A 15,234-nucleotide genomic window follows, 5' to 3' on the forward strand; every position below is an offset into this window, starting at 1 on the left:
TTCCCATTAAGTCAGAAGCTATATCTCATTTCACAGTGTTTTTCAACTAAAGGTTATGCTGTCATGAAATGCATCTAGTGTGACATAACTAGCATCTCCTTTTCCTAATAGAAAAGAAAAATACGTGAAATTTTCTTTCAGTTATTAATGTTTACTCAAATGTGTACACTGGGGTACTATATAAAATAGCTTTCTTATGGTGTGTCTATTCTTAACCCAGCAGCCGCAGTGATCTTATAAAACTGTGAAGTTGCATCAGGTCACTACTCCAATGGTTTCCCATTCTCACTCAAGAGTTAATGACCTGAGGGATGGTTCAGTGGCCTACAAGGTCCTGCAGAATTAGCCAGCTCATCTCTCCAGCCGTCTACTCTTCACCTCACTCCCTGGGCTTCAGCTAACTGCTTTTCCACCACTATCTCCAACATTCAGGTCTACCCTCACACATCAGGGCCTTTGTGCTTGTCTTTACCCTCTGCACGATTCACTCTCTCACCTAACTCAATCCTCTGGTCAAAGGTCATGCTACTTTAAATTCTAAAACCCATACCCTTACAGACTCCTCTATTTTATCCCCCTTTCTTACCCTTATTTTCCCCATAGCACTCCACAACTCCTCTATTAATTTTATCTCCCCCACACTCACAAGAATGCAAGCTCTAAGGCAGCTTAGATTTTTGTTTACTGATAGAGCCCCAAAACCTGTTAAAGTCCATGGCATGTAACAGGCCTTCAGTAAATATCTGTTAAATGAATTAGTTAAAAAATATGTATTAGGAATAAGTCACATTACTGACAATCAAATACAAGAGTTTAGTACTCTTAAGAAATTCTGATCACAATTTTAATTGATGAGAATAAGCTATGTTTTTTTTTTTAGGCCCCAGAACAGTAAGTTCAGCTTACCCATATTACTTGAACATGTTGCTAGCTACTCTGTGTGAGTCTGCTGAAACAATTTTCACAACCTTTACCAACATCAGTAACAACATAATGCATGCTTTTATCTCAGCAAGCATTAAAGAAATAATAAATTCATGGGAAAATCTGTTCCCTAAACAGCTAAGATACCTTAGAGTGCAAACATCTAATATTTCTTTACAAGGCACAGTGAAAGTCTCTCAGTTACCACAATTCGCACACATTTATAATTTTCACTATTTCCTCTAACCTTTCAAACACTTGACCAACTACATTTTTCCAAATAAAACAAGGAACAAATTGGCATTCGGGCAAAATTCATGTAACAGCTCCTTTTTTGTGGCACAAATGGCAGAGTCTCTGTAAGTAATAATTTTAATGAATATTTTCCAATCTACATTACAACTGATTAAATAAAAACAATCTTCAATAGAGTTCCAATGATTAAAAGAAAAAAAGTCATCGAGCACTTCTCACTCAAACACAAAGCACACATGATAAAAATAGATTATTACTGTGTACAAAAGTTTATCCAACTGCAAAAAGAAACATCTGATTTTCATCTAAAGCACAATAAAGTGCTCAAGAAAAATAAATCAATAATTTTAATATCCATTACATATTGAGATATTTTGGATACACTGGATTAAATAAATTATATTATTTACACCTTAAAAAAAGTGTGTTACCACAAAGGAAAAAAACTATTCCCTAAATTGAAGAGAAAAAAAATGATCATGCTGAGCATGCAGAGAAAAATCAGACATCGACCTCCACTCATATGTTGTTATTTAAAGACTACTTTTGAAGGTAAGGGATACATCCCAATATGGCAATGGTTATAAAACGCAATTATTTCCCCCAACCTTAGTGTGGCAAAAATTTAACTCCTTTATTTTATGCAGTGTTCTTTTCAATATTTGAATTTTATAAATAATGGAAAAAATATGCTTGAAAAAATTATTTCAAAACTAAGATGACTAGGATTTGGGGAGATGCTTCTTATACAATTTTAAAATAAAAAAACTTTTCATTTTGGAATGGGAACACTGTACATCTAATTTTACTGAATAAACAGACTATTTCAAACGGGAAAAAAAAAATTTCCCCATTAAACAAGTGATGCATACTGATTTTAAATTCACTGCAGAAAAGAGCATAATTAGTCAACAAAGAAAACTATATAGGAAATTTGGTTTGGGGACCAAAGGTACATTGATATTTAACCATGTGTTATGAGATCAAATATTGCTTTCATGATGTCTGCATTTTGTACTAGAAAACAACCTTTTAAAATTTTTTAGTTGTTTCTGAAATGTGAAATAAAAGAACCTACTGAGAAGCGCTTATCCACAAATAACATATTGTAGATATGAATGGTCTGCCTTTTCAATAAACGAAAAAACTCAAAACCCACAACCTACTGCCAATGAGCCAATTCCAACTCACAGTTGACCCCACAGGGTTTCCAAGGCTATAAATCTTTATGGAAGCAGGCTACCACATTTTTCTCCCATGGAGCTGCTGGTGGTTTTAAACCGCCGACCTTCTGGTTAGCAGTCGAGCGCTTTAACCATTGTACCACCAGGACTCCTTTAAAATAAACAAAAGGCCAAGATTAAAAAAAAAAGTCTGTAAGTCTGCAAATGAATAATAGCTTTTCCTATTTCATGTCATTAATAAAACACAACATCTAACACTGTGACTTGATAAAACAATTTCAATAACTGTTTTGTGTCCTTGGAGAATAAATTTTGGTACCAGTAGTTTTTGCAACTGGTTTTACCAATCTTCTCAACAACAATGTGGTTTTACCTGTTTTTACCCTAAGTAGAGACTTTTTTAAAAAGAAGGAAATAAACGAGACAACTTGAAAGGGTAGATCACAGACACACATACACACAGAAATTCAGTAAAATACTGAAACCACTGGCAAAATGAAAACCATATTATATATAGGAAGCAGTAGGCCTGACACTGATGAAAACAATTTTAAGATAATCCTGAGAAAATTACACAGAACACAACAGAAAGGAATAAAGGAAGCATTTAGAAAAATAATAAGCAGAAGACAGGAAGTCAAGATGTAACAATCATAAAATTGACGTTCCTTTCAAAAGAAAATAAAAATGAAAGCATTTTAAAAGATAAATAAGAAAATATTCCTGAATCCACAGATTGAAATGGCTTACCATGTAACAAGAAAATGTAACAGAGAATCACACGAAGACCGAGATATATCCTGATGAAGTTACTGAACGTCAAGGATAAATAAAGAATTCTACCAATACCCAGGCAGAAGCATGTCACCTACAAAGGGAAGAAAACAGTCAGGCTGGCCCCAGACTTCTCGACGGTAACCTTACACGCCAGATGATAATAAAATAATGTCTACTGGGCCTTAAGGGAACAAAGATGAAAACCCTAAGTTCTATAAAACCAAACCTGTTACCATCGGGTCGATCCCAACTCACAGGGACCCTGTAAGACAGTGCAACTGCCCCCCTGGGTTTTCCAAGGTGCAGATGGTGGACTGAAACCGCCAACCTTCTGGTCAGCAGCCGAACTCTTAGCCACTGCGCCACCCAGACAAAATACCATCTCACTTGTGAAAGCCACCAAAAGATATTTTCAAACACACAAGAACTCTTAGATTAAAAAAAAAAACTCCTGAAAAGATCTATTTGATAAATATAACAGATTTCAATACATTAAAGCTGTAAGAATAACCACAAAACCATACGCAAGCTACCATATTTCATCTATGCTAAGATGTACTTTTTTCACACTGTAACATGCCTGAAATCGACATGCATATTACGAGCAATGGCATGTCACAGCTTCTGCGACGTATAACCGTGTTAGTGGTGTACAAAACAATGAGGCATCTTATAATCAATGGTGCCTTACGTGTTATGAAATATGGTACGTAACTTCCAAAATAAGGACAGCAAATAAAGAAAAAGCAATGTAGTTCAAACAAAAAAACAAAACAACCAAGGAGAAAGACAGGAAACAAAAAAATAACAAGCAAAACCAAGTATACAACATCATTGCAAATGATTAAAAGCATCTCAAATTGGGTCCAAAAAAAACTAACCTTGAGCCAACTACATGGAGTCTGCATGACACAAACCTAAAACAGACTTTGAGAGATTAAAAGTAAAAAGTTAGACAAAAATGTATCAGGCAAGTATAAACACCCTTTTAAAATCAGTTGAATTCAAAGTAAAAATTCACTAAGGAAGCAAAAAGAGTCACTTTTTATAAGGATGAAGATTATAAGCTATAAAGAAGATATAATATTTATAAACCTACATACACCAAAATTTATGTTTAAATAGAGCAAAAACTTTAAAGAAATACAAGATAATCTGGACAGAAATAATAATAGAAAGCATGATCATTTTCAATCCTTAAAGATTAAACAGACAAAATGGAACATGGCTGAACATATGATATGATGAGATCAAATCCCATGGGCCAGTTTTAAAACTTGAGGCCACAATATCTCCAAAATTTTCAAGAAACTATAAATAATTAGACCATGATCTGACAATAAACAAACTACAGATTAGTAACAGTAGATTTAAAAAATACCCTTGTTGGGGGGGACTTGAAAACTTATATAGTAGCTCTCCCTAAATTATTCTATGCAAAGATGGAAATCCTAAACTAAAAAATAAAATCTTTAACTACTAAAGCTTAAACACAGACAAAATGAATGGTCTTTGGGAAAATACAAATTGTCATATGGAATCAAGGAGAATTAGAAAACAAACATCAATAACCTCCAAAACCCTTTGCCATCGAGTGATTCCGATTCATAGCGACTCCATAGCTAGAGTAGAACTGCCCCACGGAGTGGGTTCAAACTGCCGACCTTTTGGTTAGCAGCATAGTTCTTTACCACTGTGCCACCAGGAGTTGAGTAAGTTTTCAAAGTTATCTTTCCAAACACTCCAAACACCTGTCTCATGTCTTTTCATACTGTTTTTATAAAACAAAAAAGAAAGCTTCCTAATTCATTTCATAAAGCCATTCATGTATTGATAGCACAAAGAATAGTCTAAGCAAACATTCTAAATAATAGGAAAAATTTCAGGAAACCCTGGTGGCGCAGTGGTTACGTGCTACGGCTGTGAACCAAAGGGCTGGCAGTTCAAATTCGCCAGGCGCTCCTTGGAAATAATAGTACAAACACTAAATAACATTTACTATATTCTAGGCACTGGTTGAGGCAAGGTACTTACATTAACTCATTATTCTCACAACAGTCTGACTGGCTGGGGTGAAAGTCAAAATATTTAACAGCAGATACGGAACAATCAGGAGCTCCGGAGCAGTACAAACGGTTAATGTGCTTGGCTGCTAACCCACAGGGTGGAGGTTCAAGCCCATTCAGAGGCATCTCAGGAGGTCTGGCCATCTACTTCTAAAAGAATCGGCCACTGAAAGAAAACTCTATGAAGGGCAGCACCTGCCCAAAAGAGCAAAGACTGAGACGGCAGGAAGGGACAGGAAAACTAGATGAATGGACGTGGGGATCCAGGGCGTAAAGGGAGAGGGGGAGAGTACTGATACACTGCACAGATCGCACCCAACGTCAGGAAACAGTGTATAAATCTTTTAATGAGAAACTAAACTTGCGCTGTAAACTAAAGCACAGTAAAATTTTGAAAAACCTACGGAGCACAGTTCTACTCTCACACACAGGGGTGTCGTCGAGAGTTGAAATGGACTCTATGGCAACTGGTCCTGGTACCGAACAGTCGCTGACCAATCCGAAGGATGCCGATGCCAGAGCCAGGCTACACTGCAGCGAGCTCCTCGGGACCCTCCTTTTGTCCCACACGTTACTCCTTTAGTGGCTAGTTCACAAGGAAGAAGGGTGACAGCCAAGCAAAGGGGCACTACCACTCAATACGCAAGTATTTTAACAACCTATGACTGGTTTTGTGTTTTTTTTTTTTTTATTTAAAACACCACAATATTGGTACTTGTTTCTACCAACCAATTTCCCACTCCCTATGAGCTAAGAACTGTTTATTATCTCCATTTTACAGTTGAGGAAACAGACCCAGAGAAATCAGATAACAGGGGAGCTGCAGTTTGAATCCACATATGAGGCTCCAGAGATTAGGCACTTAACTTCCACACTATATGGCCTTTTTTAAATAAAATATTAGTAAGTATAACCCAATGATAAATTCAAAAGGTGTCATTCTTCCATAGATTCAAGGGAGGAATAATCTCTTGACCTATCACATCATATTAAGACCGAAGGAGAAACGGTATATATTCATTTTTGTTGCTGAAGAGTTTTCATAAACGCAATGTACGTTCCTGGTATTAAGAGAATCCCAATAAAGCAGAGGTGGATATGGTATCAACATTTTTAAGAAAAGCATATCACATAATATACACATTACGCTGTATATGTGTTTCTTTATTAAGATTTTATATACACACAGTACATTAAGCCAATAAGGTGAAAACTAGAAGTATTCCCGTTAAAGTCAGGTGACAGAACAAGCATGCCTGCCATAATAGCTATTATTTAATGCTGTTTTATAATGATTAGGCAATGTACGCAGGTTAAAAAAAAAAAAGATGAAAATACTGAGAGGAGATTTGAGTGTGATTATTGTGTATCTAGGAAAGCTAACAAAATCAAATGAAAAATACGATAAAGTGGCCAATTACAAAATTAAACAAATCAATCACTTTTTTACACATGAATACTAACTAATCCAAATATACAGTGGAAAAATGATCCTGTAACCAGCAGCTGCTCAAGTCTAACAGAAAAGGTAGAGAACCTGGTAAATTTAAAAAAAAAAAAAAAAAAAACATTAAAAGGCCGCCGAAACACCTGAACATGTAAGGAAGTCAGAATTTGTCCCTGGAAAAGATAACTCAATATTGTAAAGATGTCAGATTTCCCTTACTCAATCTATAAATTCAATGCAATAGACTCGATCAAAATTATAGGGTTCCCCACCCCCCAAGGAAGGTTGGTGGTGGGTAAAATTTGACAAAATGATTCTAGTGCTTAAAATCCTGCAGCAAAAGGGTCCCAATATTTTCTCATTTATTATCTAAATACGAGTATTAATATTGGCATTTTAATTAAAGTGTTCAAAATTTTGAACAATTTTTAAAATTAGTAAAACTAAAGAATCATCTCAAATGCAAAAGGTATAATTGTAAAATATCAATAAAATGTAAACTTATTAAAATAAATATCAAACATACAATTCAATATTAAATAAAATTAAAACATGCTACTCAAAAAATAAACTCTGCGTAAAAATTTTATTTAAAAAATTAAAAATATTTTAAGTTTAATCTAAAAAATTACAAAGTACAGCTACCATACCACTTGAGTTGTAAGTACCCAGGGACAAATTTTACTAGCTTCTGAAAAAACGCATTCTGACCTACAAAATTTCTATTCTGACTACTCTTTAAATAATCCCATCTCTTATTCAGTAATGCTGAGAGTTGTAGTTTTTCTTTTAAAGAGTGATCCTATTAAAATAAGAGTCGGTTCATGGCTCTCCATCTCACTTTTAAAAAGCCCAAGTCCTCGAAACGAGACTAAATGGGCCCAGCAGCCCAGGGACAAGGACTAGAAAGCAGGAAGGGATAGGAAAGCCGGTGACTGGGAACCCAAGGTTGAGAAGGGGAATGCTGACATGTCGTGGGGCTGACAACCAATGTCAAAAAACAGTATGTGTACTGATTATTTCTGAGATATTCGTTTGCTCTGTACACCTTCATCTAAAGTACAATAAAAAATTAGTTGTTTTTTTTTTTTTTAAAAGCCCAAGTCCTTACAGACACCTAAAGGCTCTACAAGAGCTGGTACACACCTTCCCCTTTAGCTGTCTGACCTCATCTCCTACTACTCTCCCCATTGCTCATCTTGAGCTTCCCACATTTGATAAACAAGTCTAACATCCCATGAACACAGGTTCCAGAAAAAGACATCACAGAAAACAGAAAGGAGGGGAAACTTAAAATATATGTGTGCGTACATGTGTGTATATACACACGCACATACAAAATTTTCTCAGAACTGTAAGACATGACCTTATAATTTAAGAGGGCCCTCAAAATACTCAACATATTAAATGAAAAGGTTCATACTAAGGCACAACAAAATAGAGTTTCAGAATACTAAATCCAAAAAGCTTCCAAAAAGAAAAACGTTTTTAAAAAATCAGAATTGGTATTGGACTTTCTAAGTGAGAGGAAACAAAGACAGTTAGTTGTTTATTATAAGCCTTTCAGAATACTGTTTGGTAAAAATAAAATTTTAAAGTAAGGTGACAGATGAAAAAAAAATTCTAAAATTATAGTGACTGTCAGAGTATAATCTAGCCTAAGAAGAGACTTGGAGATCTAGAGAACAGAACACAGCCCAAAAATTTACTAAAATACACATAAGAATTTGGTATTTAATGAAGCTGATAGCATTTCAAATCAGGAGGGAAAAACTGAACTAGTCAAAAATGGCGTGTCAGGACAACTGGTTAGTCATTTAAAAAAAATAAAGGCAAATTTCTATCTAAATTCTTATAAACAAAATGTCCCAGGTAGAACAAGACTTTATAAATACAGAAAATAAAACCATAAAAGCTCTGAAAGAAAATATGGGAGGGCAGGGTGGGAACATATTTAAAATCATGGTTTGGAAAAGTCTTAAGTCTGATAAAAAAAAAAAAGAAAACCTAAAAATCACAAATGAAAAGACTGAAACTTGACAATACAAAAATCCTGAACTGTTGAAAGACTTAAAGGAAGGAAGGAGACCCAAAGACAAACTGAGGTGAAAATACATTTAACACATGACAGTTAATCCCTAAATAAATAAAGGGCACTGACTAATCACTAAGAATGAGATTAAACACAAAGTCTTCATGAGGGAATGGAAGCCCTGGTGGCATGGCGGCTAAGTGCTTCGGCCGCTAGGCTGCTAACCAAAAGCTCGGCAGTGTGAATCTACCAGGCGCTCCTTGGAAACTCTATGGGGCAGTTCGTTCTACTCGCTATAAGTCGGAATGGACTCGACAGCAACGGGTTTGGTTTGGTATGGTTAGATGAGGGAATAAATACAAATGTCCAATAAACACATGAAAAACTGTTCAACCTCACTATTAAAAGAAATTCAAGTAAAATATCACTTTTTATCCATCAGATTGGAAAGTGATTCTCAATTTTAAACAGAGTTGGAAGATATGAGCCAAACATAGGATCACCAAACTGTAGACAGAATGTGAACCGGTACAATTTTTACAGAAGGCAATAAACTGGCACTAGTTCCTAAATTAATTTTCACCCTTTCATTTAAATTCCACTTCTAAGAAGTTATCCTGCAAGAATAATGACACAACTGAAAAAATTATCACTTAATTTTTCCTAATGCGCCACAGTTAAATTTTCTTTAATTTTTAATCAAAGTTATATTTGCACGTAGTATAACTATCTGCTCCTTTTTTACAGTTTATTTGTTCTACTTTTTGGAAGATTTCCTCAATTTTATCTTCTAATCCCCCTCTATTAAATTTTTCAATTATTTTCAGCTCCCATTTTTTTTTTTAGAGTCCTGTCCTTGTTCGTAAACTTCATCTTAGGGGTCCCCCCCTTTTCGTTTTTTTAATGTTTTCTTTTCCCTTCCTGGGGTATAGTTCTCCTTCTAGTTGTTTTTCTATTTGTATTGATTTATTTCATATAAGGAGGCTTTTCTTTGCTTATCTGATAAAATTTGACTGTCCACATTTAAGACATGGGGACTAAAACCACAGGGCTGGAAACAGTGTATGGGTATGACTTGAGAATTGATCACTTCATTCACCATAGGATGGTCTGGCTGGAGTGTGGATGGAAAAGGGTATCTCAAAGTATAGCTTTAGAATATAAAGAGTATAGCTTTCATTTGTGCTCTTACGGGTGAAGCCTAGCATCGTCAATATTTTTTAATGCCATCTGTAATTTTCCATAGTCTCTCTGTGTCCTTGTCCATTTTTCTTTTTGGTCCGTGCACTCATTTATTTTTAAGGAAATTTCATTTTTATTTTAAATTTCTTTAAGAAAAGCTGACTTTGCCTGTCATTTTTATTAAAATTAATTTTAATTTTAGAAACTAAGAACATACCAAATTTATCTAGTTTTCTTTCTCTGCTTATTAGCTTTTTTTCATATCCACATTCCTATGTTTTTTAAACATGTTCTCTTTCCTAATTAAAAAATAATTTCTTTATATGGTTGATTGCTCTACCATAGTTTGTTTTACCCTCTCACTCCTTTTTCTTTCCACCCACCTCACCCACAAACTTCTGAAGGACTCACTGGAAGAAAAAAATTGTGCTTTGAGAAATATTTTATTTGGATTTAATTTTACCCTGAACTATTTATCCCATATACAGACACCACTCTTCCCACCTAATAGTGCATGCTATTACCTGAAATATCCTCACCAACATTTCTGTCTTCCACCTTCGAGGGTCATCTCAAAATACTACATCCTCAGTGAAGCCTTTTTTGCTGGAAGTATTCTCCGCTTCTTATGATTACCTACAGCACCGTAACTTTTACCTTTCATATGGCATATTACTTATCATAGTTCGGTGTACCTTCGAAGGCTACAGCATCCATGTCTATACTCACTTGTTTTGCATCTGAGAATATTCTGCTTTCAAACGCTGAACGCTCAATTATCAAATGAAGGATGCTGGAAAGCACAATTTTATGTAAATAATGTAGATTCAAAGGCATTTCAAACAGTAAATTTTAAATTACTTTCAGTAACAAGCCTTTGATTCAAATCAACTCCTCTCTAACTTTCCCAGCTCATCTAAGGGTCTGGTCTCCTTGAAGTTTTCACATCCTAAGGAATCGACTCAACGGCACTGTGTTAAGTCTTGACTTACCAAATTTATCTGCCTTGGTCCTATTCTTTCCCAACAAACAGTCAGAACCTAGGATTCTGTACTGCCAAGATCTGATTCTCCTTCAGAGAAACGCTGCCTCTTTGACATTAGCTCTGGGCTCTCTAATCAGACTTCTTCATTTCTCCCTCTTCCGCCCTTCTGGGCACCTGACCAAAAAACCAAAACCAAACCCAATGACTTCAAGTCGATTCCGAAACTGCCCCACAGTGTTTCTAAGGAGGGGCTGGTGGGTTTGAATTACCGATTCTGTGGTTAGCAGACAAATGCTTAACCACTGTGCCATCTCACCCTTAAAACTAATAGTAATAGTGATATACTTATAGATTTTACATGTTCTCCATCTTAATTTAATTTCAAAATACAAACACACCTAAAGTCAGTGAGAGTTTTGGTAGATTTCCCAGGTATGTTCAGGTTCCAACTCTCCCTCTAATGTTCCCACATTTGCCCCAGCTTTACAACTGGCCCTAAAACTGCAGATATCGCTTGTATGAATATATTTGGATTTCTCTGCTACCTCCACTGTAACTGGAGTATAAGGATTCCATTTTCTACTAGAATGCTACAATTTTGCTAAAGAAACTTTTAATCCACACCACAAAGAATATCGAGTCTGTGAAAAATCTTGTAACATGGGTCAATCTGGAGGACTTTATGCTGAGTGAGACAAGTTCAATCACAAAGGGACAAATAGTGTATGGTCTCCCTTTTATAAAAAGTCAAGAATAGGTACACAGAGAAAGCAACGTTCTTTGGTTACCAGGGACGGGAGGGAGAATCGCTTTCTATATAGTTAGGCACTTGTAATTTTTGGTGATGGAAAAGGCAATATCCAATGTGGGTGATATCTGCACAACTTGTCCAAGGTAAATGAAGACGTTAAGAAGTACACAAGAATAAAAGATAATTTCGGTAAATGCTATGACATACAATTTTGCAACAACAGTGATAACCAAAAAAATATGTGTGCGGTTACATAGGTAGATATGTATGCATATATGTGTACAGGAAGGCACATATTGAATGTATGGGTATGAATGTATAGGTGCATCTGTAGGCATACATACATACATGTCTGTGTGTGCTACATATATATTCATGTGCATAATAAAGCACATGGGGGCACAGTTACAGATACTTCCTAGACATAACCAAACACCTCGTGGAACTGATTTTATTGGGTTTGAAGGCATAGGACTACAGTCTCGTGGGACAATTCGGTCAATTGGCTTAACACAGATTCATAAAGATAACGGTCTACATCCTAGTTTGGTGAGTAGTGTCTGGGATCTTAAAAGCTTGCAACCAACCATCTAAGATACAAAGATTGGTCTCTACTCATCTAGAACAAAAGAGAACGAGGAAAACCAAAGACCCAAAGAATAAACTAGTCCACAGGACTGACAGGCCACATGAACTACAGCCTTGTCTAGCCTGAGACCAGAAAAACTAGACGGTACCTGGTTACCAGTACCCACTGTTCTTACCAGGGACACAACAGAAGCTCCAAGAGAAAAAGGGAGAAAAATGTATAACGAAACTCAAATTCCTGCAAAAAGGCCAGACTTACTGGACCGACAGAGACTAGAGGAACCCCCAAGGCTATCATCCTAAAATATTCTTTGAACTTGAAACTGAAGCCACTTCTGGTGGTCTCCTTTCATGCAAACGATAGACTGACTTATAAAATAAACGACATTACCTGTGGGTACTGTGTTCCCTTCAATAATCAACTATATGAGACCACAAAGTCAGCACTTACCCTACAACAATCATGAGAAGATAAGGGGAGACAGGGAAGCTAGATGAATGGAAACAACAAACAATGGGAAATGATGAGAATATTGACACATTGTGAAAAATGCAACCAATGTCACAAAACAATTTGTATAAAAATTATTAAATGGTAACCTAATTTGCTGTGTAAGCTTTCACTTAAAACACAATAAAATATTACCCCCCAAAAAAAACTTTTACCCAAATATTAAGGAAAAACAAAATACTTTCAAAACTATAACAAATGGAGGGAAATACAGAACAGAATTTCAAGTTCTCATGGACTCCAGACTTTCTGGAGCCATGGAGGCTGGATGAACCCCTGAAACTATTACCCTGGGATAATCTTTAAACCTTAAATCAAAAATATCCCCTGAAGACTTCTTAAAACCAAGCAATAGTTTAACTTAACTAGTAAAGAACATCTGCCTTGAGCACTGTGCTCGTTCAAGATCTATGCATACCGGATCAAATTGGCAACAGCAACTCGAAAAATCAGATAGGAAACTTAGGGGGCACTACGGAGGAGGAACAACTCAGAAAAGGAGGGTGAGAATGGTAGCACAACTCAAAGAATGTAATCAATGTCACTGCACTATACATGCAAAAACTGTTGAATTGGTGTGTGTTGCCTGTGTATTCTAAACAACAAAATAAATAATTTTAAAAATTACAGCTTTTGTGATTAGAACTACAAAAATTTTATCTCTTTTGGCTGTACTTAAGTTGATTATCTTCTGAGAACGGCATTACTGGTAGCCAGGATTTTGGAAAAGAAAAGATGGTATAACCAGTAATCACTGATCCATCTGGCTCGAGTGAAAAATCAATATATTTTCAGAATATTACTCACACAAGCAATTTAAGGAAACCGACTGTGTAAATCACATTGTAACTTTATAAGCAAACATTACAACCTTAACAATTTCATATACGAAATTTTTAGTTACAAGTGTAATAAAAATACTGAGCACTTACTATGTTCTGTAATCATCAAACAAGTATTAATTTATTTAATCCTCACAAAAATCCTATATGGTAAGTACTGAAATTTTCCACATTTTCCGCAGATCTATCCTTTTACATTAATCCTCCCTCTCTCCTGTTACTGTGGATGAACTTCCATGTTCCTAACTAAGGCTTCCAAATTGGGCAGTCACTAGATCCATCTCCTTTCCCCTACTCAAAGACATTGCTCCAGAAATTCCTACCTTCTCTCATGTCATCAATTCTTCCTTCTCCGCTGAATTCAATCCCATCAACAACAAACATACTAGCATCTCTTCAACTTCTTCAAAACAAAAATGAGGCCACACCCCCTCCAGTTCCTGCCTCATTTCTCTTCTCCCCTTCACAACACAACTTCTAAGAGCTATCTGCATTTCTTATCTCCAGTTCTCCTCCTCCTATTCTCTCAAATTCATACCAAGCTGGCTTTTGCCCTCACCACTCCACTGAAACTGCCCGTTCAAGTTACTATTACTCGTTAGTGTTACTATCAGTCCTTATCTTACCTGATCTATTTGACACAGCTGATCTCCCTTCCTCCTTGAATTTTTTTTTTCACTTGGCTTAAGGCCACAATATTCTGGTATTACTCTAACCTCACTGACCGCTCCCCTAATAATCCTTCACTAGTTTCTGGCGATTTCTCTGACTTCTTAACAGCGGTGTGCCCCAAGACTGTCTTTAATTCTCTTCTCTTTATCTGTACCCTTTATCTGTACTTACTCCTACATCCATCCTACTTATTAGACTCTTGGCTTAAATAAAATCTATATACTAACAAATTCCCTTTAATTCCCGATCATCTATGATAAACTGCCTATTTGATTTCTCTACTTGATAAATGTCTAGTAGGCAATTTAAAATTAGCATATTCAAAACTTAAGTCACTGGTAATCTCTCCATCTTGTCCTACAGTCTTTTACATTTCAGTTAATGCCAACTGCATCCTTTTGGTTGCTCTGGCCAAAAACCTTAAAGTCATCCTTGACAGATTCTCTTTCAAACATACCACCTTCCAAAAATCTGATCCACAGCTCTACATATAAAATATACCCAAGAATTCAACCACGTATCTCCACTGCCACCATCTTGGCGCAAGTCAGTAACATATCTCGTCCGCCTTACTGCTAAAATCTCATAACCACTCTGTTTGCTTCTGCTTTTGTGCCCCTCCCCATGCCCTGTATTTTCAACATAGCAAACCAAGTGTGAACCTGTTGAAATGTAAATCAGATCCCATCCCGTCACTCCTAGCTGAAAAACCACTAACAATTTGTCTCAAAGTAAGAGCCAAAGTTCTCACCGTAATGGTCATGCTGTCCCCTCCACTCCTTGCTGTTCCTTTGACATGCCAGGCCTCTCCCACCTCAGAGCCTTTGTACTTGCAATTCCCTCTGCCTGGCAAGCTCCACCCCCAACTTTTCATCCTCTTTACCTGCTTTATTTTCTCTCCAGGACACTTATCACTATATAACAAACCACTTTTTTTTAACTTAATTATTTAGTTTATTATCTGTCTTCCCACACTAAATGTCAACTTTGTGCCAGCAAGATTTTTATGTTCTGCTCT

The 15,234-nt window shown here is 36.1% G+C and overlaps 1 protein-coding gene and 1 long non-coding RNA gene across 2 annotated transcripts in view; both read right to left on the reverse strand.

The window, feature by feature from the left end:
- The window catches only part of UBE2G1 (ubiquitin conjugating enzyme E2 G1), a 122,636-nt gene that overhangs the window by 79,521 nt on the left and 27,881 nt on the right, over positions 1-15,234 (reverse strand).
- The window catches only part of LOC135228115 (uncharacterized), a 54,402-nt gene that overhangs the window by 12,536 nt on the left and 26,632 nt on the right, over positions 1-15,234 (reverse strand). The window contains exon 1 of the long non-coding RNA XR_010318435.1: positions 1-15,234. This exon is cut by the window's right edge and continues 26,632 nt beyond it. This is a non-coding gene — a long non-coding RNA (uncharacterized LOC135228115).

Source organism: Loxodonta africana, chromosome 18 (assembly GCF_030014295.1).
Source record: "Loxodonta africana isolate mLoxAfr1 chromosome 18, mLoxAfr1.hap2, whole genome shotgun sequence".
NCBI classification, from domain to species: domain Eukaryota; kingdom Metazoa; phylum Chordata; class Mammalia; order Proboscidea; family Elephantidae; genus Loxodonta; species Loxodonta africana.